This window comes from Notolepis coatsorum (assembly GCF_963971535.1).
Source record: "Notolepis coatsorum genome assembly, chromosome: 2".
Taxonomy (NCBI): Eukaryota; Metazoa; Chordata; class Actinopteri; order Aulopiformes; family Paralepididae; genus Notolepis; species Notolepis coatsorum.
Genome location: NC_140166.1, coordinates 179,249,692 through 179,269,808, shown reverse-complemented (window position 1 = coordinate 179,269,808; position 20,117 = coordinate 179,249,692).

The following is a 20,117-nucleotide window of genomic DNA, read 5'->3' as shown; positions in this document are numbered from 1 at the left end:
AATAAGCTGGTGAGGAAGTCAAACTGGACAATCTAGAATTGGTGTCAGAGAGAAGGATGAAGAAACAGTTGGACGCTATACTGGAAAACCCCTCCCATCCCCTCTGGCGCAGTGTGCTACTACTACATGTATACTATTATTGATAGAATATACTGCCATTCTATTATTATTATTATTATTATTATTATTATTATTATTATTATTATTATTATTATTATTATTATTATTATTATTATTATTATTATTATTATTATGTCCTATTCTATTATTATATTCTATTATTATTTGTAAATTATATTATAGTATTTATATTATATTATTTTATATTATATATTATTATTTGATATTTTTATCATTATTTATATGATATTTTTTCCTACCTGTACCTCCCCTCCCCCGTCCCCCATGCTGCTATGATGCTGGAATTTCCCCTAGGGGATCAATAAAGGAGCACTTGACCTGACTTGACTTGTTAGTAAGTAAGTACGTAAGTAAGTAAGTAAACATTTATTCACACGACTGAGACAAAACCAAACAGCCTACTACAGATTAATCCTTTACCGGCCAAGTAACCATTTTTGGCCACTTCCCCATACAATATATTTAGCCAGGTGGGAGAGGGGGGGGATCTTTAATCTATGAAAAAAAACTTCTTCCAGCCAATCAGCACAGGTCAGGCTATGACACAGATATTGTCACCATCCCATCTGACCAATCAGGATAGACCCTGGGGATCTGCAACTTCCTTCTTTTCACCACATCAAAAAAAATGCAAATTTTTGCACCTGCTTCTACTCTTCAAAATCCATTATTTCCTCAACAAGTCATGGTGAGTTGATAACATTTACTCATTTTTGCAGTTGAACAATCATTGTAAAGGCTGAGATAGGTGTTTTTTGCATAGGATTAGTGAAATCAGGATTTGTTGTTAGCTAAAAAGTGGTGAAGCCATAAACGGTCATATGCCCCTTCAGGTGAAGTGACATAGTGTCCATTTAGACATATGCCCGATGCATCTAGTCAGTCACACTTAGGGTATTACTTCTACCATGTAGTATCCTGTAGTACCCTGTAGTGCCATGTAGTACCCTGTAGTACCACGTAGTGCCATGTAGTACCCTGTATTGCCATGTAGTACCCTGTAGTACCATGTATTGCCATGTAGTACCCTGTAGTGCCATGTAGTACCCTGTAGTACCATGTATTGCCATGTAGTACCATGTAGTACCATGTAGTACCCTGTAGTACCATGTAGTACCATGTAGTACCCTGTAGTACCCTGTAGTACCCTGTAGTACCCTGTAGTACCATGTAGTACCATGTAGTATCATGTAGTACCCTGTAGTACCATGTAGTACCCTGTAGTACCCTGTAGTACCATGTAGTTATATCGTTTTGTCCGCTATTCTTATTTGGGCCTTTATTGGCTACTGTTGCCATGGCAACGCAAATTCAAGAAAACTCCCAATACATTTTCTTATTTATTTTATGTTATGAATCAGCCTGCCAAGTTTCATAGATATGCCCCCTAAGGAAAAACATGCCCCATAGCCCCCACATTTTTAGGGGTACCGGTCGAGGGCCTGTTTACGGACACTTTAGTTAACCTTAATTTACAGGGGGAAATCAAATTTATTTTTATTTCAAAATTGTAGATAACTTTTGAAATAGCACCAAAATAACATTCTAGAGTTGAAATTGTGAATTTCCAGGTATTTCAAGAAGTGACCGGTAAAGGGCTCCCTGGTCATGTTTTCTACTTTCTTGAAATGTTTTGTGTGTGTGTGTGTGAGCACAGTGGTGTCTGTGTTTATTATTATTTCATGAAATTGGGAAAATATCTTCATTTTACATATATTTTCATTATGTCAAAAGCTTATGATTTGAAACACTCTAAAACAAAAGTTATTAGTATAGGGTACCCACGGTGTGCCTGGCGTCCGTTTTCATCAGCACCGCTCCCATGTTAAAAGGCATTTTTTAATCTGCTCTCATTCGTTCAATTCTAGATAGAATTATCAAATGCAATGCCTCTACACACTGTCAGGCGTCAGACAAATTTTTAATGGTGCTGTTCACAATGTAGAACACACGGTGGCGCAATTGCTCTACAGCTCACTTTGCCGGCAACTAAGCAGGCAGGGGGCGGTGATCATGCTGCCGGAATGTGGCTGAAAGTACACCACTCTGCTCCGGTGGGGGGGGGGGGGGGGGGGGGGGGGGGGGGTGCGAGACAGCACTCAACACAGAAGAACCATAATCATCCACCTCGCTCCACCTCCCTCTCCCATATCGCATGTCACACCCTGAAAAAAGAGCCCCCCAGGCCCGCGTCGCTTCTATGAGGAAGTGTCACTAGTGCTCCATTCGCGGAAGTACTCTGGTACTCGGCCGACAGCGACCTGTGTTCAGAATTATACCGGGAGATTGACTAATGCTCGCCCGCAGAATATAATAGTAATAATCAGCGCTTACTAACGTTTAGTGCCTCCGCTATTTCTGACCGAATTAGTCAACCTTTCTTTTTTCTAATGGCAGATTCTTATTCATAGGTATTTGGTCGAGTTTACACACGCTGTAATGTGGTATCAGAAATGTATAGAAATATGATAAATATGACTGTTTCTCCATTTTTTTCAATAAAAACGGACGTGGTATCAAACGAACCGAAATATCTTTATAAATTTGTTACAGAAATATCTTGAGATTAGGCTATTAATGTTAATCATGGGGGACATTTAAAAAAAAATAGTAAACAGTTAAAATTATATGGCTTTGATCCAAGGCCCATTTTTGTCAAAATCCTAGGGAGTCACAAGGGTTAAGAAAACACATGCGTGGCGGTCAGGTGGCGTAACGGAGATTGCATTCGTCACCAACCCCGGAGCGGCCACCTGTCACCAGCTTGGCTGGCCGTTCACACTAATACAATTGGCAGTATTAGAGGGTGGGAGAAGCTGGCGGGGTGGGTCCGGGTCATTGTAAATAGCGACTCCTACAGTTCGGTCGGGGCGCCTGCTAAGCACGGATAGGATCTAAGTGGGATAGTGTGATCCTTCCACACGCTACGCCCTTTCAGTGAGAATCCGCGCTGCCAGGTGAAAAGAAGCGGTTGATTGGCTGGACGTGTGTCGGAGGAAGCACATGGTAGCCTCCACCCTCCCAGACCGACTGTGGGGGGTAAGTGCGCAGCGACCAGGAAGGGGATTGGGAATTGGCATAACGACTAACATTGGGATGGGAGAAAAAAGGAGGGGGAAAAAGATCAATAAAAAAAAGAAAACACATGCGTAATAGTAGATTTTCAGGAGCGTTTTAAAATGTGTGACTGAATCGGACAATCTGAACTACCCCCGACCTTCCTATCGTCCTCCCTGTGTGATCTCCTGAGTCCTCCCCCCCCCCCGACACCTCCTCATGACCAGTGACCGTGACATCTGTCTGGGTCAGTAGAGACTACAGGACCCCCCTGCCCTCCTGCCTCCCACCATCTCCCCATAATTTCATCCCTCTGTTCCAGGAGAAATATTTGTCTTCCTGTTCCAGCTCGGGACAGACCTAGGGTCGGCTGGCGAGGGGCGGCTGGCAGGACACCGGTCCTGGACGTCCCCAGACAGCCGCTGTGTTGGCGCAGGGCCCCAGGCCAGACAGACGTGCATACAGAGGAGCTGATCGGCTGGAACACCACCGTCCCACTGCTGCCGTTAGCGGGGTTCAAGTTCAACTGAGAGGTGCACTATAACTTCAGTTATTTACAAACACACACACACACACACATACATACATATACACACATACATATGATACATACACACATACATACACACAGCTATAGACGGAGTAGATGTGAATTCTGATCAGGACAGGGCTCACTGCAAAAAAAATTAAACGCTATACTGGAAAGCCCCTCCCATCAGCCCTACTGGTCTCTGACAAGAACAAGTTGCAGGTTGAACAAACCCTCAGCTCGGAACCTGGCTCGCTGATAACAAACTATCATTACACCTGGGTAAAACAGAGTCCATTCTCTTCGGATCAAATAACAAACTCAGCAAGACCAACGGCTTCTCTGTTACAGTGGGTGACAATATTGTCACAAGGAAAGATGAAATTACATACCTGGGTTCCATCCTAGAGGCAAATCTTTCCTGTGACAAGATGGCATCCAATGTAATCAAAAAAGTCAACCAACGAACAAGATTCTTGTACCGGATCTCCTCTCTGGTAAACAAGAATACCCTGAAGACTCTAACAGGATCACTCATTCAAGGGTACTATGACTATGCTTGCACCTCATAGTAACAAAGCGCCTCAAAGGCACTAAAAACAAGATTACAAATATCACAAAACAAACTGGTCAGACTACTGCTTGACCTTACTCCTAGAACCCACCTCACCCTTGCCCATTTTGACAACCTAGGATGGCTTAGAGTAGAGTAGAGAACAGAGTACAGCAACTTGCAATGAGCCTGGTCTACAAGATACACTACACCACACAGGTACCCATATACATGTCGAAATACTTCCCAAAGGTCAGTGAATACCACGACCACAACACCAGAGGGAGCTCCACAAATCATGTTCAACCCAGATTCGGCTCAAACAAGGGACTAAACACGTTTCATATCTGTATGTTGTGTATGTCATAAATGTCATGGGGGACCCTGATGTAAACAAGACGAAAGTCTTTCTCTGGTCTTCATCCCCTTAACAAGTGCTCCCCTTGCTCGAAAAAGAGATCTTTGATCTCAAGTGACTACCTGGTAAAATAAAGGTAAAATAAAATAAAAAAATTGTCAATCAATTCAATCAATCAATCAATCCCCTCTGGCACAGTGTGCTACTACTACATGTATACTATTATTGAGAGAATATACTGCCATTCTATTATTATTATTATTATTATTATTATTATTATTATTATTATTATTATTATTATTATTATTATTATCAGCATCATCATCATCATCATCATCATCATCATCATCATCATCATCATCATCATCATCATCATCATCATCATCATCATCATCATCATCATCATCATCATCATCATCATCATTATTATTATTATTATTATTATTATTATTATTATTATTATTATTATTATTATTATTATTATTATTATTATTATTATTATTATTATTTTGTCCTATTCTATTATTATTTGTAAATTATATTATAGTACTATTTATATTATATTATTTGATATTATATATTATTATTTGATATTATTATCATTATTTATCAGATTTTTCGTGCCTGTACCTCCCCTCCCCCGGTGAATTCTGATCAGGACACAGTGATCAGCTCACTGCAAACATAGCGTTACACTGTGTTGGGAAAAAAGAAAACAAAATGTTAATACAGAAAAATAAACTGATTAATTATAAAGAGAGGGGGAGGGAGGGTCTTCTTCCTAAGTAAGAAGGAATTTTCTTGGAACTTTTACAACCAACAACAATTTTAAACATTGTGGCAAATCTTCAAACAAAGCACAGAACAAAATGTCAAAGCTGTTCTGCCCTTTTTTCCCTCATACTAGTTTTTCCTCTTGAGGACAAATATTTTTCCACTTCTCTCTGGTCATTCAAAATGTGGTGGACAGTTGCTTGTTAGTATAGAGTTAGACTGCCATCTAGTGGTTGTTATTTAGCAATTAATTGTGTTTTGTGAGCATGAGGGACCAGTCGGGTGGTGCGGTCTGAACTGTGCCCCAAAGCTGCTCCCTTTCTCTTCCCACTTTACCTTCCAAACAAAACCCCCATACAGCTCAGAGCTCCAGAGTCACAATGTACATGACATATGTGTGCCTTGCAGGCACTGGTAGAGTATTTATTTTAAATTATGCTTGCAGATGTTGAATGTAAAACAAAAATTCGAACAATACATGACATTTATGTCAATTAGCTACATGTGTTCTCGTAATAATGCTCTTATTGTTCTCTTCCTTTGTGGGGAAAAGCTTTTCTTTTGCTTTGAAAAGATTATGAATGCGGAAAAAGCCTTCTCTGAAAAAATTGCATCCTTGCACTTCCAGTTAGATGAGAGAGGGAGAGGGAGGGAGGGAGGGAGAGAGAGAGAGAGAGAGAGAGATAGAGAGAGAGAGAGAGAGAGAGAGAGAGAGAGAGAGAGAGAGAGAGAGAGAGAGAGAGAGAGAGAGAGAGAGAGAGAGAGAGAGAGAGAGAGACACTCTGACTGACACTCTGGCTGACACTCTGAATGACACTCTGACTGACACTCTGACTGACACTCTGGCTGACACTCTGACTGACACTCTGGCTGACACTCTGACTGACACTCTGAATGACACTCTGAATGACACTCTGACTGACACTCTGGCTGACACTCTGACTGACACTCTGACTGACACTCTGAATGACACTCTGACTGACACTCTGGCTGACACTCTGGCTGACACTCTGGCTGACACTCTGAATGACACTCTGACTGACACTCTGGCTGACACTCTGACTGACACTCTGGCTGACACTCTGACTGACACTCTGACTGACACTCTGACTGACACTCTGACTGACACTCTGACTGACACTCTGGCTGACACTCTGACTGACACTCTGACTGACACTCTGGCTGACACTCTGACTGACACTCTGGCTGACACTCTGACTGACACTCTGAATGACACTCTGGCTGACACTCTGGCTGACACTCTGGCTGACACTCTGGCTGACACTCTGGCTGACACTCTGACTGACACTCTGACTGACACTCTGACTGACACTCTGACTGACACTCTGGCTGACAGACAGACACTCTGGCTGACACTCTGGCTGACACTCTGACTGACACTCTGGCTGACACTCTGACTGACACTCTGGCTGACAGACAGACACTCTGACTGACACTCTGGCTGACAGACAGACACTCCGGCTGACTGACTGACTGAGAGAGAATGAGATGGTAAAAGGGGGCCAGGAGTGTGTCTGGTCTGGGTCGGCATGAGAGGTTTAGCAGCTGCTCCATAAACCCATAAGACTCAGGGTTGTGGGGGTCAAACCACCGGCATGAAAGAACCGCTATTTATTTAATGTGACATGGCCTGTTACACTTGCCCCCTGTGAGGCCAATGTTACTCCAGCTCTCAGATCCACAAAGAAACACTGCAATAAACATCTGAGAGCCCAATATGAGCCCCCCCCCCTCTCTCTCTCTCTCACACACACTCTCACACTCTCTCTCGCTCTCTCTCTCACACTTGCATGTTCTCTCTCTTTCTATCTGTCAGTCTGTCTCCCTCTCCCCTTTCTCTCTCTCTTTCTGTCTGTCTGTCTGTGTGTCTCTCTCTCCCCCTCTCTCTCCTCCTCCTCCTCTGTAGGGTGGGAGTGTTACAAACACTGAGGCGAGGCCAGTCGAACACGGGACTGGCGCCCGGTTTGATCGCCTGTTTCCGTGAGAGTATCGACCAGACCGCTCTGTAACAAGTCCCCACGGAGCCGTAACCTTTGCGAGACTCACACCTGCACAAACTGCACACCGCCCAGCCGGCCCAGCGCTACTCACTCCTGTCATGGATGGCTGCTATTCTCATTAAACAAATCACCCACATGTATTTCTATATAGTACATTCCAGCAGGGTCCAGGCAGGCAGGGGCTCCCTGGTTTAAAGCAGGCAGGCCAGAGCTCACGGCTCTGATGAATGCTTCCAAAGTAACATATAACGTGAAGCTATGAAGCTTCATTGATTACAATTTCAATCATTTTATTATCATAGTCTACAATGACGATTAACGGTTCATCAACATGCATAATCATAGAAATAAATCACCTTTTATTTTTTGTTTTTACCATCAAACATGTTTCTTGGAGAGGCGACTGGGTGGCGTAGCGGAGATTGCGCTCGTCACCAATGCAAGAGACTCCGGTCTCGACTCCCCGAGTCAGCGTTACCTGCGGCTTGGGCCAGTCGTCATACTATCTCAATTGGCAGAGGTAGTGGGTGGAAAGTCGATGGGTGGGGATTGGACGTTGTGGACAGCGACTCCTACAGGTCGGTTGGGTGACGCCTGTACAGCAGAGACAGGAAGTATCGGGGGCAGCGTGAGCCTCCCACGCGTTACTCCTCGCCACTGAGAGTCCGCGCTGTCTGGTGAAAAGATGCGACAGGCTGCCTCCTCGTGTACCGGAGGGGACACGTGATGCAAGGCTTCCTCACTACAGCCGACCAGTGGGAGGCATAGTCTAGCAACGTTCAAGACAGGGGAGGGGAGAATTGGCAATACGAAATTGGGATGGGAGAAAAATAGAAAATAAGGAGAAAAAGTGGATTAAAAAAAACATGTTTCTTGGGAAATCCAAAAAGTTATCAGTTTTAAATAGTTTTAGTTCCCCAAAAGTATGTGGAATCTGATTTCTTGGCTGTTTTATTTGTTTGTTTGTTTGTTGTTTTTATTTTTTTTACCCTGTAACTATAACAGATTACAGTTGAAATGACTGTAATCACATTATAGATAATCCTCTGCTCCCCAGCCCAGTTGACACAGCCATTCACAATGTTGTCTTTTTCAGTGTGGACCTATAAAGTTCTCAAAAGCAGCTCAAATCACCTGACATAAGGATTGTTAGGAGTGCTAAAAATATAGGCAACACGCTTGTGTCTTCATTCATTGCTTTGATCACAGCTGAGGTACTTACAGAATTGTTTCAAATTAGACCTATAATGTACATAACACGCTTTCCTTCGCCAAGCATAGAAACACACACACACACATAGACACACACACACCTCCATGAGTTTTATGCACACTTGGGTGTTATCCCTAACAGCTTCTCTTTTAAGCCAGTCTCTGTAGTTTACATGATCACTCTTTTAAAAGGTCTCAAGTGCTCCAAGGCAAGTGGTCTAGAGTAGACAATATCCCAGCCAGGTTTTTAAAAGATGTAGCTGAGTTGATAGCGCCACCTATTACACATGTGGTCAACCTGTCCTTGGCACAGGGCATTGTCCCAAGCGACATGAAACATGCCAAAGTCATCCCCCCTTTTAAAAAAGGGAATAGGTCTGACCATAGTAATTATAGGCCCATCTTCATTCTCAGTGTCGCCTCCAAAGTTTTAGAAAAGGTCATTCACGAGCAGCTCTATGAGTACATTACAGACTCAAAATTATTATATAAATTTCAATCAGGTTTTAGGTAATCAAATTCCACCGATTCTTGTTTACTTTTTTTAACAGATTTTATCAGAGCTGAAATGGATGCTGGCAAACTCTGTGGTATGATTTTAATTGACCTTCAAAAGGCTTTTGACACTGTCAACCACAGCCTACTTTTTAACAAACTGTCAGCCCTTGGTATCAGCCCTGTTAGCCTAAAATGGTTATCCTCGTATCTCTTCGATAGAGACCAATTGACAGACATCCATGGCCATCACTCATTTGCGTTACCAGTGACTTGCGTTGTGTCCTGGGCCCGTTATTGTTTTAAATTTATATTAACGATATGCAAGCCGCCTGTAATGTGAACCTGTTTCTCTATGCGGATGACTCTGCTATCCTTTCCTCCGATAAGGATGTGGACAAGCTGCAGGCCACTCTCAGTAAGGAATTCTCTACCATCAAACATTGGCTCATTGACAATAAATTATCTCTGCATATGGCCAAAACAGAATACATCATCTTTGGTTCCCAACCCAGGCTGCGTAAGCTGGTCTCGCCCAGCATAAATCTCGAGGGCCAGCTTTTTGTGGCAAAAAAAGTCTATAAGCTATCTAGGTTGCCACCTAAACAGCAGCCTGAGCGGGGAATCCATGGCTCTCAAAACTATGAGCAAGGTGAATGGCAGAACTATATTTCTGGCCAGAAAAGCACATTTATTAGACCCTGAAAGTCTTCGCATTCTGGCAAATTCACTTGTTTCTTGTTGTTTTGACTATGCTATCTGTTCTTGGTACGGAGGTCTGACCAAAGTTTTAAAAGAAAAGTTACAGGTTTCCCAGAACAAACTCATCCGATTAAATCTAGGACCAGCCTCCAGAGCACATGTGGGCAAACAACACTTCCAGTTGTTGGGCTGGCTCCCTCCAGGTCCATTCAACTTCAGCTCAATATAGTTCACAACATTTATAACAATAGGGGCCCCAATTATCTTACAAATTATTTTCAGTGGAATAGGAACATGTATACCCATAACACCAGAGCCAGCATTGCCGACCTGTGTTCCAAGGTTCAAAACAAATATGGGCAAATGTTCTTTTAAATTCTGGGGAGCCACAAATTGGAATTTGCTACCTTCACAGCTAAAATGCATTAGTAGCCAACACAATTTAAAGAAAAAAGTCAAATCATGGCTCCTTGTCAATGTTAAAAACTAGACTTAAAAAATGTTGTCTGATACATTGTTGTCTGTGGCTACGTTTGTACTGCACTTAAAATTGACATGTCTATGTAGTTTGTCATAGATTATTATTATTTGTGGTCATGTTCTGTATTGCTTATCTGTCTGAGACCAAGGACCACAATGGAAATAAGGCTTGACTTTTTTGTCTTTCATCCTTGATGTTTTCTGGAATCTTGCATTTTTTTAAATGTCAAATAAAATAAAATCACACACACACGCACACACACAAACACACACACATTTACAAAAGGGAAGAAAAAGCCACGACAGCCTCTGAAGGTTTTAACGATGTGTGAAAAGCTATTCTGTGAGAAACATGGACCAAATAACCCTCCTCTAGGCCCCCTGGTGTGTCATTGTGATTTCTTATAATTCGAGAGGAAACGATCACCAGAACCTGGTCCAGACACATTTCTGGAAACCAGGCTGTACTGATTTCATTATGAAAATATTACTGTATGAACAAGTTAGCCAGGGGCCACAATGTTCTCTGTATGCTTTGAGCCAACCTCATCGTTTCAACCTCACAGCACTTGAAAGGTTTGACGCCCAGATGGTCACTAACCGGCGATGCGTGGCTTTGCTGGTGACAAGAGTGCCATCAAACTCTGGCATTTATCAACGCTGGCATTGACCTTTTTTGAGTAACAGACATTCTATGTGAAGCTCAGAGAAGCGCTTTTCTTTAAAAAAAAAAATCTTTTAAAGGATTTTCAACTGTTCGTCACTTGCGAAAGTCCAGATGTGCAATCAATTAGAACGGAGAACGGGGAACAACCTTGACAAATCTGTATGTTGGGAAACGTAGTCGCCAAAGATGAAGTAGTCTCTCTGCGATGCGTTAGCCATCAGAGACGAGAGGAAGGAAGTGTTTCGCCATGGTATCTCAGAGAGTGGGCCGGCCGGTCTCTGACCTCTCCCTTGAACTGAGGTGAACGCTTCTGCTCTCACGGCAGTTTAGACTCAGGCCAATAGGGCCATCGCCTCTGGTCAGCCCCCCACTATGACGCCACAGACTGGACAGCGTCTAAATCCAGGCCCCCATGGTTCACTATAGCCAAGAAGTTGGGTTCAGGTGCTGTGATACATTTAGAATTGCCACACACCATAATCCTCTGACCTATGAAGTCACAGCCACGTGTCCTCTTTTTTCCCCCTGTCTTTCTCCCCCCCCCCCTATCTCTCTCTCTCTCCCCCCCCTATCTCTCTCTCTCTCTCTCTCTCTCTCTCTCTCTCTCTCTCTCTCTCTCTCTCTCTCTCTCTCTCTCTCTCTCCGTCTCTCCTGGTCCCTGCTGTCGTAAACTTCTCCCTCCTGTGTGGCAGTCAGTGTGTATCCTCCTCCATTCCAGATGTTTTTTTACGGCTCTTCAGGGACCCACGGAGAGCCTGAGTCTCCCAGAGATGCAGCAGTGGTACCCTGGCTTCTCCATTGGAGGGGTGACTCCATCAGAGAGAGCGGAGCAGAGCGCCCTGACCAGCCACATCCTGTCTCTCCGGCCAATCGTCATCGACGCCACCGCCCTGAACCAATGTTGCTGTTCCATTCAACGAATGGAATAGTGAAAAACGGTGGGTTGATATTTGATAACATGTCACTTAAATACTACAGTATATAAATAATGCATGTTGTCTGGTTGTTAGCGAAAATAATTGTATCCACGGCACTACTGTGCCTTTCCACCTCCCCTCCCTCTCTCTCCCTCGCACTTTCATCCTCTCCTCCGTCCGTTTTCGCTTTCTCCGTGATTTACGCACTACAGTCTGGTCACCCGTAACCATGTCAACGTGTGCGGTGATATACGGCCCATGAATATCCCCTCCCTGCTCCCCTCTCTGGCTGCAGGGCCAGGGCGGGTAGTTGGGCTTGAGAACCCCGAAGCTGGTCGTATCATTCTGAGCACATGCAGAGAGGCCCTGTGAGCATCTTGAGGGGGGAACATCATATGGTCCAGTGGTGTTGAAGACGAGGAGGACTCCAGGAAACCTAGTTGGACTTGGCCCTGAGTCTGTATGGGAGGCGCTCCAATTATAACAGAATCCGGTCCAACTTGGGTCGTGCTTTAACGTCTCACTTCTAGCTGCTGCTGAGTTCTTGTCGCCCAGGTTAAATAGGAAACAGTAGTCTCGCCCGATTACAACCGCAATGTGGCTCTATCCCGAACGATGTACAGAATTATGGAGTACAAAAAAAAAAAATTAACAGTGTGTGTGTGTGTGTGTGTGTGTGTGTGTGTGTGTGTGTGTGTGTGTGTGTGTGTGTGTGTGTGTGTGTGTGTGTGTGTGTGTGTGTGTGTGTGTGTGTGTGTGTGTGTGTGTGTGTGTGTGTGTGAGAGAAAGAGAGTGAGAGATATAACAACACCTTCAGGCAGTTCTTACTAATTCCACCATCACTCAAATACAACACAGTTGTGGGTATGTGTTTCACGCGTGTGTGCATGTACATCTGTGTGCGTGTGTGCGTGTGTGTGTGTGTGTGTGTGTGTGTGTGTGTGTGTGTGTGTGTGTGTGTGTGTGTGTGTGTGTGTGTGTGTGTGTGTGTGTGTGTGTGTGTGTGTGTGTGTGTGTGTGTGTGTGTGTGTGTGTGTGTGTGTGTGTGTGTGTGTGTGTGTGTGTGTGTGTGTGTGTGCGTGCGTGCGTGCGTGCGTGCGTGCGTGCGTGCGTGCGTGCGTGCGTGTGAGAGAGAGAGAGAGAGAGAGAGAGAGAGAGAGAGAGAGAGAGAGAGAGAGAGAGAGAGAGAGAGAGAGAGAGAGAGAGAGAGAGAGAGAGAGAGAGAGAGAGAGAGAGAGAGAGAGAGAGAGAGAGAGAGAGAGAGAGAGAGAAAACACCTTCAGGCAGTCTCTACCAATTCCACCATCAATCAAATATAACACAGTGTGTGTGTGTGTGTGTGTGTGTGTGTGTGTGTGTGTGTGTGTGTGTGTGTGTGTGTGTGTGTGTGTGTGTGTGTGTGTTTGTGCATGTGTGTGTGTGTGTGTGCGTGCGTGTGCGTACGTGTGTGTGTGTGTGTGTGTCTCATGCGTGTGTGCACACTTATAATGAATGACTAGACACATGCTCTGAGTCTATAACTCCCAACTCTTTGCAAAGAATATGAAGCCTTTAAAGTCAGGAAGTGTTTGGGGGAACCCTTTGCTCTATGATTTGAGGGCTCATAAAAGCAGTAGATCTTTTAAGAGAAACTTTGAAGATCTTTAATGCAAGCAAAGGCTGCAGGTTTGGATGTCTTTGTCACATGTGGACGTGGCCTAAGGGGGGCTTGGAGAGAGGGTCCGATAGCCCAGTAAGTCATATTGTACATCACAATCACCTGTGGCCCTTGAAATGCAGGTATACAGAACAAGACGATCAGTCTCTTTATCACTTCCGCTCTATTCTTTTACGATCCAGGACCAATTGAAACTAATGTCTAAGACAGATATAAGAGTGAGGTTTTAGATTAAAGGATCAATAGGCTGCCGCAGAAAAAAAAAAAAATAATTTGTTTCTGTATTTTTGCTCCCATCCCAATTTAGTCGTTATGCCAATTCCCTTCCTGGTCATTGCACGCATTGCCCCACTGTCTGCCTAGGGAGGGTGTAGAACTACCACATGCCTCCTCCGATACATGTGGAGTCAGCCAGCCGCTTCTTTTCACCTGACAGCGAGGACTCTCACTGGGGGAATGTAACGCGTGCGGAGGTTCACGCTATTTCCCCCCGATCCCCTCCCTGCTGAACAGGCGCTACGACCGACCAGTAGGAGTCGCTGTTTACAACGACCAGGATACACACCCCGCAGGCTTCCCACCCGCTAACACTGCCAATTGTGTTAGTAGGGACGACTGACCAAGCCGGAGGTACCGCTGGCGCTGACAGCTGGATTCGATCCCAGTGTCTCTGCGGTGGTAGGCGAGTGCATTCTCCACTGCACTACCCAGCCGCCCTGGGCTACTGCAGATTTTTGACAAAGAATTAAATGTCTTATTATATCTCAACACAGTAATCGATAGTACTGAGGAAGTTTGACACCGAATTGAAAATAATCTGTAGTTCCGGTAAGGGGCAGGAGCAAAAACAACTAAATCCAATCAAATGACTGACAAATGAGTGGAATGAGTGACACATACTACATTTACATTTACATTTAGTCATTTAGCTGACGCTTTTATCCAAAGCGACTTACAAGTTCTGTATGACAAGCCATCAGGAAGGGCACAACTCTATCAGCTGAGCAACAATGTTCATCAAAGTGTTGAGTGCTACAGTGTAGGTTTGTTTATTAGGACAAGTGCATGACAGTACGGTTAGTTAGGGTTAGATATTTTTTTTCTTCTTTTTTTCTTTTTTTAATTCAGATAATGGTTGAAGAAGTGCGTCTTTAGTCGACGGCGAAAGATTGGACGTGTTTCGGCTGTCCTAACTGGGGTGGGTAGTTCATTCCACCATTGTGGGGCAAGGACTGAGAATAGGCGACTTCTCTTTGATGACCCTCCCGGAGCTTGGATAGGAATAGGTCTGAGGCGGCCAGAAGATGCAGAGCGTAGGGGTCTTGAGGGTGTGTAGTTAGAGACCATTGACCGGAGGTAGGCGGGAGCGGTTCCCTTTGCTAGGTATGCTAGGTCGAGGGCCTTGAAGCGGATTCGTGCTGCAATGGGGAGCCAGTGCAGGTCCCTAAGAAGTGGGGTGACATGGGCGGCTACGTGGCGCAGTGGGCAAGGCGCTCGCAACGAATGCTGGAGACTAGGCTCTCGAGCCCCGCTCTCTTTCAGTTTAGCTGGTCGTCCACAGTAATACACATTGGCCGTATTACGGGGAGGGAAACTGAAGGGTGGGGATCGGGCGTTGTGGACAGCGACTCCTACAGGTCGGTTGGTGCGCCTGCGCAGTAGAATCAAGAAGCGACGGGGGCGGGCCCCTCGAAAGCCCAGACCCCCGACGCTGAAAGATCGAGCCGCGCAGGTGAAAAGATGCGACGGCTGTTACCTCGAGTATCGGAGGGGACTCGTGCTATGTATGACTTAGTCCACATAGCAGCCGGCTTGTGGGAGGCAAGAAACAACGTTCGAAGACAGGGAAGGGTTGAATTGGACGATATGAAAAATTGGGATGGGAGAAAAAAATTGAAAATGGGAGAAAAAGTGGATAAAAAAAAAGAAGTGGGGTGACATGGGCCGACTTCGGTAGGTTTGAGATCAGGCGGGCCACTGCGTTCTGAATGAGTTGAAGAGGCTTAGTGGCAGTGGCCGGGAGGCCAGCGAGCAGTGCGTTGCAGTAGTCGAGGCGGGATGACTGTTGATTGGACGAGGAGTTGGGTGGCTTCTTTTGTCAGGAAGGGGCGGATCCTTCTGACGTTGCTCAGGAGGAATCGGCAGGTTCTGGTTGTCGCTGCGATGTGAGCAGAGAAGTTCAACTGGTCGTCGAGGACAACACCAAGGTTCTTGGCGGTCAGGGACGCGGTCACAGCTGCATTCTCGACTGTGATGGAAAGGTCGGTCAGGGGGGAGGATTTGGCCGGCAGGTGGAGCAATTCTGTTTAGCTTAGGTTCAGTTTGAGGTGGTTGGTCGTCATCCAGGCGGAGATGTCGGACAGACAGGCCGAGATCCGCTCAGAGACGTGGATATCTGAGGGAGGGAAGGAGAGGAAGAGTTGAGTATCGTCGGCATAACAATGGTAGGAGAAGCCATGAGACGTGATAATGTTACCCAGTGATTTAGTGTAGAGGGAGAAGAGAAGGGGTCCTAAAACCGAGCCCTGGGGGACACCCGTCCGCAGGGGGCGGGTGGCCGACAGGGTCCCTCTCCATGACACTTGGTAGGAGCGGTCATTGAGGTATGATGACAGCCATGTCAGCGCAGAGCCAGCCACTCCCATTCCTGCGAGGGCCGCGAGGATCTGGTGGTTGACTGTGTCGAAGGCTGCAGATAGATCTAGGAGAATCAGGACAGAGGAGAGGCCTTTCGCTTTTGCTAAGTGAAGAATACTAGTTGCCTATAGCTACTTAGCAGGGGCGTGGCTCTCGAGCACTCCCGATGCGTTCTGATTGGGAAGGGCGTTGTTGAATTCGGTTGAACCCTTTCACTACCACACTACAGAAGGTTAACCTTTCACTACCACAAAGGGTTAACCTTCTGTAGTGTGGTTGTGAAAGGGTTAATAACCATTTGTCATGTGGCAGTGAAAGGGTTAACCTTCTGTATTGTTGTCGTGAAAGGGTTAACCATTTGGTAGTGTGGTAGTAAAAGGGTTAAGGATTTGAAAATATTTAATGATTTAATAAGTATAAAGTTCTGCCCAAAATCAATGACTGCCTATAGCTTTTTCAAGAAGTGTGAATTTTCTTTAGGCATCATCGTATTCACCAATCAAAGAATGTTGGCGATAAAGGGTTAAATATCTTTTTTTCCCTCCAGGGTGGGGGGTGTGAGGGGGGGGGGGGCGTTGAAAACAGAATGGCTTTCCTTTGCATGGGTCTTTCTTTATTATAGTCCCCAGTAGAGACAAACCAGAGCCAAATCGAGAGCCTCTCTCTCCCATCTGTATCCTTCCAGATCTCCGGTGCTTCCAGGCTCTGTGGTTACGCCCTCCACGACTGTGACTGACCGCTAACACCTGAGTAAACATTCCTCTGGCTCATACAAGGGACAACAGGACCGGGACAGGCTCTACAGGCCCAAACCCATCTGCATCAAAATAGTGGGAGTGCTGATCTAGAGTCAACCTCTGTCTTTTAGTTTGAATAAGGACATGAAGACAAGTGTGCCCGGTTCACTGACCCCACCCAACCTCCTCCAATGTACAGTTTCCATGTCAAATGTATGTCAGTATTCCAATGTACAGTGTCCCCCCCCCCCCCCTACCCACCCCCCCCCCACCTCCAATGTACAGCCCCACCCCACCTACCCAACCTCCCCCAATGCACAGTTTCTATGTCAAATGTATATACTCTTCTTCTGGATTTTTTTAGTATCACAAACAGTACTGTATTTGAAAATCTGGTATGTCATAAATGTATAGATGTAGCAGTACTGTCTATCTGTATGTCATGTGTGTCATATGATGAATTGAAAATGGGGGACCCTGATGGAAACAAGACGAAAGTCTTTCTCAGGTCTGCATCCTCTTAACAATTGTATGTATTGAGCTGTACTGTACTGTACCCATTCTGCAATCTGTTAATAAACTTTTCAATCAATCAATCAATCAGATCAGCACCGCTACTCTGGGAAGCTCTGTGAATACAGGCCCTGGTGCTGGGAGTCATGAGCTGACCGGGCCACTGCGAGTCAGAAAGGGTCAGATAGGACACTCTCTCTGTGTGGGAATGTGGTGAGACGAGGCATGGCAGAAGTTTCCATGTCATGTGTTTCTGCACGTTCCACAGAAACTGTTTTTCCATAGATACGTATTTCTCCCAGCAGCCTGCACCGGTTCGGTCAGCAACAGGGTTAACTGAGGACTCTTTGATTTGTTTGAGGAAGAGCATGAAATTGGCTGGAGGACTTCAATCCAATAACTTGCTGTTGGGATCCATGTTTACATTGGAGTGAACGACACTACCTGTCTCTTTCAGAATATGATGTGTTCATGCTTCATACCATTCTCAGTTCCCCCTCAGTGTTTTGCATCAAGGATATACGGTTTCAACGTGGCAACATAAACATTCTAAATGGGATTCACTAAAAACCATGCATCTCACATACCTCATGTTAAATTGGGGCGTGAGGTCCAAATGAGGTTAAAGTTTGGGTTAAGGTAAGGGGTGGGTTTATACACGAGATGCCTGGCTTTTAGGGAGTTCCCATTCTAAATGGTCCCAAGTTTATTTTACTGTTGCAGTGTTTGCTAATATCAATGGTAACTCTAGCGACAGGGTGACAGTGGCTCAGGAGGTGGAACGATCGTCTGGTTGGCACCTTGCATGTCTGCATCTGCCGTCAGTGTGTGGATGTGAGTGAATGGGTGAGGCATAAGTTGTAAAGCGCTTTGGATAAAAGCTAAATGCTCTATATAAATGCAGTCCATTTACCGTTACCATTTGGTTGTCACTAAATGGCCCAAATTTCTATATCTTTGAAAATGTATCACGAAAGTTAGATTAGGGTGGGACGTGAGGTCTCTGCTGACGTTAAGGTTAGGGTTAAGTTAAGGGTTAGGTTAATAAACTACTTTTTTGTTGAATCTAAGCTGCTCCCTGAAACCACACATGCAGTACATTTTATTCTTCTGTTCTTACACAAAGTTACAGCCACCCAGAATCCTAGATATCCAGCTATGAAGCAACCATATAATCTCCAATCAGCACCCCCCCCCCCCAAACAGGAACGAGGGACACTAATCAAGAAATTATAATCACTTCTAGACAAACACGATTTCCATCTAATCAACGAAATGCGCTTTTTTTCTAATCAACATTCAAGGACAAACGTCCAATTAACAAATGGACACGATCCACAAGCAAGAGACGTGGTGGTCAGTGAGCGAGCTAAGAGTCTGTTTTAATCACCAAAAAGGCCCCTGGCGGTTGCAAGGCTTGTTACAGCAGGCTTCTGCTCCACGGAGCGGAGAGCCAACTGTGGGCACTGGATGGGGGACTGTGTGCGGGACCGGGCCCGGCCCCGGGGAAAAAGAGATCTAATTAGACTGTGTTAATTTGTGGCTACAGTAACAACACTGGGCCACCATAGGGAGGGCGTTGCCACTGGAATGCCCCGGGTCATTTTTAAACAAGTTGATTTAAATGTAAAGAGTAAAGACACACACATACACTTGCATACTACTGATGCACATTCGCACATTCACACCCACACACACACACACACACACACACACACACAGAGAGAGAGATGTGTGCTTTCTATTTATTCTGCCTCTTTGTCTCTTGATAAGGTCACGGCTCAGGCCCTAATTAAAAACTCACACACAGTTAAGCTCAAGTTTGCTGATAAGCAGACCTTCAGAATCCAAGGACAACCTCAAACTTGAACTTTTCTTTCCTATTTGAGATATGTCAGCTGCAGAGTAACTCTTGTGCAAAACCAATTGCCTCACACGTCCACCTTTATGATGGGCCAACAGCGCCACCTATTGTTGAGATTTAGTACAGCAGATAGATGAGAGAAAAAACGGCTACATGCCAAGATAAACACCCACACTAAGTATAGGGAACATTGGCATGCTGTAAAACTGTTGGATCAATCTAATATAACTCTACTGCAGTAAAGAAGAGCACCTTATCGACTTTTCGTCTTCTTCGGTAGTCATATGATTCAGAGCATACACACACACTGCTGTCTACTGCTAACATATACCTTGTATTGTATAGTCTGTATAGATATAATATATGTTGTGCATTATGTTTAGTTTAGTTTATAGTTTATTTATAGTTAGTATATATATAGAATATACGTTGTGTATTATGTTTAGTTTATAAACATAATAGTTTAGTTTATATAGTTTATATTTATAGTTTGTATAGATAGAATATACATTGTGTACTATGTGTCCAAATCTACTACGGTTGAGCCGGGAAAAACAAGCATCTCACGTTTTAAAAACCTTTAAAAAGCTGTGACAATAGAATAATCTGAATGTGAATCTGAATCACATAGTATCATTCAAGGGACAGGAGTAATGCCATGATTTATCGACGCCACAGGATCAACGCCACAGGATATTTTTAATTTGGAAAGGAAGGTTGAGGCTCTACTGTACATTCTCTACAAAATGTACAACTTCAATAGTAGTTATTTGAGGACACGGCATACAGTATGATTAAAACCA